Here is an 8052-nt window from a genome sequence, read left to right as displayed (position 1 = left end):
GAGGCGGTCGACATCTGTCCAGTCTTACAGTGGCTTTGATGAGGTGTGTTGAGTATTGGTGAGTGTAGTGTTGTGTCTCACCACGGCAGTGGTGAGGTCATCTTGGCAGTGTTGATATCCCGCAGAGGCCACAGGGGTGCCGTGGTGCTGTTCAGACATCTTCATATTACTCCTCTCTCCGTCCCGCCAGAGAGAAGCCAAACACACTCTTCACCAGAAGTAGTCAGCCAGACGCTCTATAAACACACCTCTATTGTTTGGGCAGGTCAGCCTATGCACATATGCAGGGATGGCAATTTCAAAATACAATTACAAATAGAGAATACAAATACCATAAAGACAATGTATCAAATAAACTACAAAATACATGTGTTTGTAATGTATTTTTAAAAATTTATACATTTGCAAGTGGCTGGCCGAACAGCAGCAACAATTTTTACTGGCTATGACTGTGATATGTTGTTGTTAACTACCTAGTTGAGCAAGTCACTCTGGTACGTGTGTCTGCTCAATGACCAATATGTAAATGTATATGTGAAAATGAATACAAAAAAAGAACTTCAAAGCAACAGCACTGTATTGTTTCGGCCGGAGCTCATTAATAATACTCGCAGCTTTGCAATTGTTCATTTTTACATCATTAATTATATTGTTCCTTTAGCACACACTTTTATCAACCATAGTGCTATCAGACTTCTGATAACATTGCAGGGTGAAGGGTGGACACAAAATATGAACTTCTATTAAAAAATGTATAGAATTATTTTGTATTTTGAACATACAAATTACAGTATTTAGAAATATAAAATACACTGGATGTAATTCAAATGACAAAATACTTAATTAAAATAGATGTTTCAATACTGCCCATCTCTGCACACACAACATGCACACAGGCCAGCACACACAACACACACACACACACACACACACACACACACACACACACACACACACACAACACACCACACACACACACCACAACACAACAACAACACACAACACATTACAACGAACATACACATCCTCCATATCCCACCCACCTGCGCCCCCTGGATCTTGGTATCCAAGATGTGGATCTCCTCCTCGTTGGGAAGAAGAGACTGAGAGCCCTGGGACAGGAGTACACACTGCCTCACACACACGGCTGTTATGGACCCACACAGTGTATTGTGGTGGGAGCGGCAGTCCTGGGCCAGTATGTAGGAGCAGGTTCCAGGGTAGTAGAAGTAGCTGCCATCGAACGTCTCATAGTGTGCTGACCCCAAGACCTGCAATCCCATCTCTGTCCTGGCCCTGGTTAGAACTACAACACACACACACACACACTCTGAGTGTGCACGCTTATCTCAACTCTAAATTGCATGATGTGCGCTCGTTGTTGTTTGTTTGGTGGGCATGGGAGGGTTCACAGTGCTAGATCACTAAAAGCCGCTCAGTTACAGGAACCCCGTCTCTGTCTACCCAGCCAACTACACCACTGTCTAACAGTGTTGGCTCTGGTTACTTAGCCAGGTAGGTACTTGGTTACAGGAACAGTGTGTATCAGAGTCATCTGCCACACCCAGATGAGAACCAACAACAACATTTCATATCCTGACGCTAGTGTGCTTACCATCGCGCAACAAACCATTGGTTGGTGAGGAAACACTACTTTAGGCTCAGCAAGGTATTACATAGAGCAGTGGTTGCCAGCCGGCGATCGCGATTCCTAGTCGATCACCAAATATTTCTGTAGAAAACCAACGAACGAAAGGCTTGCGCTCCTTTTTTAAAATCGTGTTGAGCTGTTGCCAGTAGTGAACTTGATTCATGAGACAAACTCCCTACCTGGTGGACCGCAAATCTGTGACTAAATCGAGATTTGCCCGAGTCTTCTAATTCCGACTAACTGCCCGCCTGTCGCGAGCCCCAATGCACGAATGGCCTTTCCACACCGTTGCATTCTCAACTCAGCCGCTACTGATATCTCTCTTGAAGAAAAACAAACACAATATTTGCGCAGGTGACTTAAAAGTCTGCTTACGCTATAGGAGTAGCATCGCGTTTTATTGTCTAGAGCTTCTAGGCGCCGTAAGAATTTAATAAAAATTAAGAAGAGAAAGGTCTGTCTGTCACTGAAGAGAGATATGAGGTTGAGGCATGAAACCCGCCCCATCAGGACACATAGTACACTCCCAAATGTTGCACCCTTTTTATACATAGTGACATAGCGAGTACCCATTTGGGACGGACCCTCTTTCCACGTTACAGTATTGCACTGTGCCGTTTGTTATTATTATTTTTTTCTGCGGTAGTTGGGAAGCTCGTAATATTATTTCATTTGTCTACACCTGTGTTTACGAAAACGTGAAAAATACAATTTATTTTATTTGGGGCGGGGAATATTGAAGAAAAGTGTCAAACATATCTTACAGTTGAACGCCTGTGGTGCAGTTTGATGTAACTACACAAATGAAAATGAAAAATAAACACTTCTGTCATCTCTCTGATCTTGAAATCTGATCATGAAATAAGCATAGAGTTTACGGTATCCATTATGTAGAGACCATCTCCAATACCAACCCTCTGATACAATTTCACTTCCTTGTTCCTGATTCAATTGGTTTCGTGTGTAAAGTCATTTTTACAAGTGGGATTAAAGCTACTTAATACACCAATCAGATGTTTCTGTGTGGAGCATTTGAGCGGTTGGAAAAGGAAAGTTAAAAATGTCTTTCTCAGTCATTAAAAAATGCATTATTTTTCATGTCGTTTATTAACAATTATACATCACTCCATATTCACACACAGTATTTTCTTTACATTAAATTATTAATTGTCTAAGCATGACTTCGAATTATCATACCTACTTCATATTTTCAAAATTCCGCGTGACAAAGATATATTAATGTTATTTATCCATGCCTCACCATGAAGTTATTATTGCCAATACATATTAACACAAGGGGTTTCCCATTCGTTTTAAAGTCATATAATTTCATGTAACTACTTTAGCAATCGTCAGATTACTATTAACCAATCATTGTTTTGGTACATTATATTGTTACCAAACAATGGAGTAACATAGCTTATATTTTGAGGTTGGAATTTGCCTCCTTATTCTTACTCTTTTAATCAATGCCTATCAACATTTTTGCTTAATTTATTGATAATTACAATACAGAAATCTCATTTTTACATAAGTAGTATACACCCCTGTAGTCAATGCTTTGTTAGAATAACCTTTGGTGGCCGATGACAGACTTGAGACGATTTTTTCTGTATTTCAGCTGCTCATCTAGGATTTTCTTTCAATTTACTTAAAACTCTGTAAATTTACGGTGGGAGATAACACAATCAAGTCTTTCCACTGATTTCATGATTTTTTTTTTTCCAAAAATTCCAGAGGCTTTTTTGCGGGCCACTGCAGGACTTTCACTTATTGTCTGAAGCCATTTCCAGCATTGCTTTGCTGTATGCTTGGAGTCACTGTCTGTTGGAACGTATCTTCGCCCCCGTCTAAGGTCTTTGCATCTGAAGCAGGTTCTCATAAAGGATTTGCCTGTATTTTGCTTCATTCATTGTTCTACTCTATCCTCTACAGTCACCCAGGTCCCTTGCCGCTGGAAAAAGCCATCTCCATAGCATGATCTCCACCACATGCTCACAGTAGGGTGTGTTAGACGGGTGATGAGCTGTGCCTGTTTTCTCCACATAGCTCTATTGCATTCAGGCAATACACTGGCTCAAAAAAATAAAGGGAACAATTAAAACAACACAATGTAACTCCAAGTCAAATCACACTTCATGTGAAATCAAACTGACACTTAGGAAAGCAACACTGATTACAATACATTTCACATGCTGTTTGTGCAAATGATATAAGACAAAATGAATAACTTCAGGCCAACTTAGCAAGCACACCCCCATAAAGGAGTGATTCTGCATGATAGCGACCACAGCCACTTCTCATTCCTATGCTTTCTCTGGACTGACCTGTTTGGTCACTTGTTGAATGCTGTGCGATGTCTCTTCCACCTTACAGTGGTCAGCATAAACGGGAGTCTACAACCCACACAGTGGCGCAGGTAGTGCAGTCATCCAGAATGCACATCAATGCGCAACATACTGTGCGAGAAGGTTGCTTGATCTGTCAAGCTCGTGTTCTGCCAGAGCATGGAGGCGCTAACCAGGAGACAGCCAGTACAATCAAGGAGACGTGGAGGAGCCAGTAGGACCGAGCTAACAACCCAGAGCAGGCCCGCTACCTCCTGCTCTTTTGTGCAAGGTAGCACTGCAGAGCCCTGCAAAATGACCTCCAGACCGGCCTTACAAATGTCATGTGTCAGCATAATGGTCTCACAAGGGCTCTGAAGGATCTCATCCTCTTTTCCATTAAATGCATCAAGTGCTAGCATTTGTGTGCTGGAGGTCATTTTGCAGCAGCTCTGGCAGTTGCTTACTCCTTGCACAAAGGCGGAAGGTAGCATTCCTGCTGCTGGGTTGTTGCCCTCCTACGCACTCTCCTCCACGTCTCCTGATTACTGCCTTATTCCTGCATTATTTCTAGCTTTATATGGCTGAAGTAGCAGCAGTTAAATTTGGGCACGCTTTTCACCAAAATTCCGAAGGACTGCCCCCTACCCTAGTGAAGTAATGGCTATAGGAAAAACTGGAGAATTTCAACACATTGTAGTTAATCCCAACCAATATTACGAGTCCATACAAGTTAAAAAAACGAGCCTGTTGTTTCAATAAGCACGAAAATTAAACTCGCAAAAAATATGGCAAAATTCATACTTTATCTCCAGAATACATAGTGCGGTGTTTGGGGTAAATCAAATCATTAAACATATCACTGAGTAACCATTCTGCACTATTTTCACATTTGGTATTAGGCTCATCTGTTAGCGATTGACTTGTCTCGCATGAACTAGATTTTTTCTGGGTGATAAAAGAAACGGCAGAGAGTAAGCACAGGCCAATTCCTTATAGGAAAAACCTTGTTCAGTCTTGCTTTCCAACCGACACTGGTTAGACAAATCCACCTTTCAGCAGACCAATAACCTAAAACACAAGGCCAAATATAACCTTAATGTTGCTTACTAGCAAACTTGAATGTAGGTTGACTTAAATCTGCTTGAAAAATATATCGGCAAGGACTTAATGTCTGTTCTAGCAATTATCAACATACCAACTATGACAAAGCTTATAAGAATTTTCTTAAAGTAATTGTAGTAATGTCACACAATATTTTACAATCCAGATGTGCCTAAGAGCTTCTTTATGAGACTTACACAGATAGACTTCACATGCATGTAATCGCTGCAAAGATGTGTTATGACCTGTAAATAATACTATTCAGATAATTATATACAGTATTTTAATCCAATGTATTTATGTACATGAGGAAAGTGTGTGCAGTGTATAGGTTGCATTTGGTAACAACATAATCCAATTGACAGATTTAGTTCATTATCCCCAAAATCATGGCACACACCACACCCTCTGAATCCATATGTTTGTCTACGTCCAGTCAGTGCAGCCACCAACTACTGCAGCCGCTCTCTTTCCCACAGAAATACACGCATGGATCGCCGTCTTCTTCTCAAAGGTCACCATCCACAGGCTCATTTAGTGTGTTGGTGTGATGTACTGTCCGCATGTATTGTGTGTAGCGCTTGTAAATTGTGTGTACGTCATTATGTCCACATTCTTCTCAGGGCATCCCCCAGGAATCCATTTGGTCGCTTTAAATGGTCATTAAGTTCTAACGCCATAAGCACTGTCCACCAATATGTGGGTGACTATTCTCTCAATTTTAGTTATCCTTGAGGCACATCTTCACAAGACAATTCCACTCTCTCCTAGTTAGTTTAGTAAAGTTGCTTCATATTCCACACTGCCACTTTATCAAACGACTCCTAAGGTATTTGGACTGCCCTGATTATGCTGCTCTCCGTGCAGTTCATTGTTCTGTTGGAAAGCTTCTGACAAAACCTCTGCATGTGTTAAGCATTTTGAGCACCCAGAACCAACCCCTGAAGTAATATGACTGGCAAGGAGTGTTTATTTCCCCAATTCTTGTGCGCTGAGTTGAACACACCCAAACTGCTGTCTACCCTTGGCGTCACGATTTAGAATATTGGACGGACTCTCCACACGTATTTATTGTGGAGTTAAGCCTCTATATGTATTACGTTTGGGTGGAGCAGAGACGAAGAGAGAGGGATGGGAGGCCCAGCTTCTAGTGGCCCAGTCCCTGATTTGATGAAAACGTAGTTTGCAATCATGCCTAATAAGTAACTAAATGGATGGGACCAGACACTGCAGCCCTGCTCCAGAGTGTGTCCCTGTGTGTATGAGGTGCCGTGGTAGACACAAGGACACTGAGACACAGCGATACAAGTCCCATTCTGCAGAATCAACCCTGAGACAGACGGACACACAGAGGGTGAGAGGGAGTGTGTGTGCGTTTGTGTCTGTGTGTCTGTGTGTGTATGAGTGTATGAGTGTACCATCAGGGCAGTAGCATCCATCCAGACAGTGCAGGTTAGTTCCTAGACACTCCTTATCAAAGGTACAGGTGGGAGGGCAGCAGCTGATACAGTCTCTATGGACAAAACTCTCCTCACAGCCATCATCTATGGAACAGTCAAATTAAAGACTGACTGTAGTAATAAGTTAGCTCTAGGTTAGTTGAAGGTTTGGGTTGTTAGTGTAACATTACTGACTGCAGGATGGGAAGCTGTCTCTCCACTCTCGTACAGGGTATCCTACATGGCTGCAGGCTCGTGTGTACTCCACCAGCGCACGGCAAAACGTCTCCTCCTCATCTGACCTAATTACAGCAGACAACAGTCAGACTGCACTCAGATAACCCACAGACAACAGTCAGACTACACTCAGATAACCCCCAGACAACAGTCAGACCACACCCAGATAACCCCCAGACAACAGTCGGACTACACTCAGATAACCCCCAGACAACTGTCAGACAACACTCAGATAACCCCCAGACAACACTCAGATAACCCACAGACAACACTATGACGACATTGAGTAATCAAATACCATCTGACTTATAGGACACATGAATACTCTGGAGTGACTTACACACAGAGGTCGGAGACACAGCTGGCCAAGTAGGGGTTTGGGTCGATGTTCTCATGACAGGACAGGAAGGGGAAGAACAGGAGAGCACTGCACTTCTCTATGGCATCCTACACACACACACACACACACACACACACACACACACACACACACATTTTTACATCAACATATTACAATAAAACACAGAAATAAGCACACATAACAAAGGTACATGGACAAGCCAGGTTCAAGCAAAAGGGTTCCAGACAGACAGACACAGACAGACAGACAGACAGACAGACAGACAGACAGACACAGACAGACAGGTCTTACGTCCATGTCAGACTCAGAGTGGCAGGGTCCAGTGAAGTCTATGTCCACTAGAGGGCAGCCTCTCTCATGGGGCAGATCGACTGACCAGCTGTTAGCAAACATTGCTGGCTCCTCTGTCTGCACGCCTACACACAGGCACACACACACACGAAACACGTACACACGGTTAAGGTTCCTCCCTCTACATGCCTGACTATAATCCAATATAATAGAACAACTGTATATTAGAAGAACTACTCTCTCCTCTGGTTTCCTCTGTTCCATCTTTTCTCATTTACCTTCAGGTCATTTAGCAGACACTCTTATCCAGAATGATTTACAGGAGCAATTAGGGTTAAGTGCCTTGCTCAAGGGCACATCTACAGATGTTGTACCTAGTCAGTAGTGGGATTCGAACCAGTGACCTTTCGGTTACTGGCCGAACGCTCTTAACCACTAAGCAACCTGCTGCCCATTTCTCCTCTCTGCTCTCCTCTCAGGTTACAGGACTAGGGCCTCCCCCTCAGTAATAATAACTATAATGGTTCCCTGTGGTGCTGAGAGGAGAAAGGTTGTGATGGAGGGATGATTGGGTGCTGAGAGAGAGGATAAGAGATGGATGGAGGAGGGAGGATAAGAGACTGGTCGGACCCGTCTGTCCAG

The 8052-nt window shown here is 42.9% G+C and overlaps 2 long non-coding RNA genes across 2 annotated transcripts in view; both read right to left on the bottom strand.

Moving 5' to 3' along the window:
* Nucleotides 1–6405, bottom strand: part of LOC111952876 (uncharacterized) — a 6831-nt gene extending 426 nt beyond the window's left edge. Inside the window, exon 1 of the long non-coding RNA XR_002875780.2 lies at nucleotides 6304–6405. This is a non-coding gene — a long non-coding RNA (uncharacterized lncRNA). The remainder of the gene's footprint in view (nucleotides 1–6303) is intronic.
* Nucleotides 6406–6722: 317 nt separating this feature from the next.
* Nucleotides 6723–7491, bottom strand: LOC139023060 (uncharacterized). Its single transcript, XR_011474203.1, has 3 exons — nucleotides 7411–7491; nucleotides 7099–7205; nucleotides 6723–6823 (listed from the first exon to the last, which is right to left on the bottom strand). It is a non-coding gene; the product is annotated as an uncharacterized lncRNA (long non-coding RNA).
* Between the last annotated feature and the right edge of the window lie 561 nt (nucleotides 7492–8052).

Source organism: Salvelinus sp. IW2-2015, linkage group LG26 (genome assembly GCF_002910315.2).
Source record: "Salvelinus sp. IW2-2015 linkage group LG26, ASM291031v2, whole genome shotgun sequence".
Classification (NCBI taxonomy): Eukaryota; Metazoa; Chordata; class Actinopteri; order Salmoniformes; family Salmonidae; genus Salvelinus; species Salvelinus sp. IW2-2015.
This window is presented reverse-complemented; position numbering and strand designations above follow the sequence as displayed.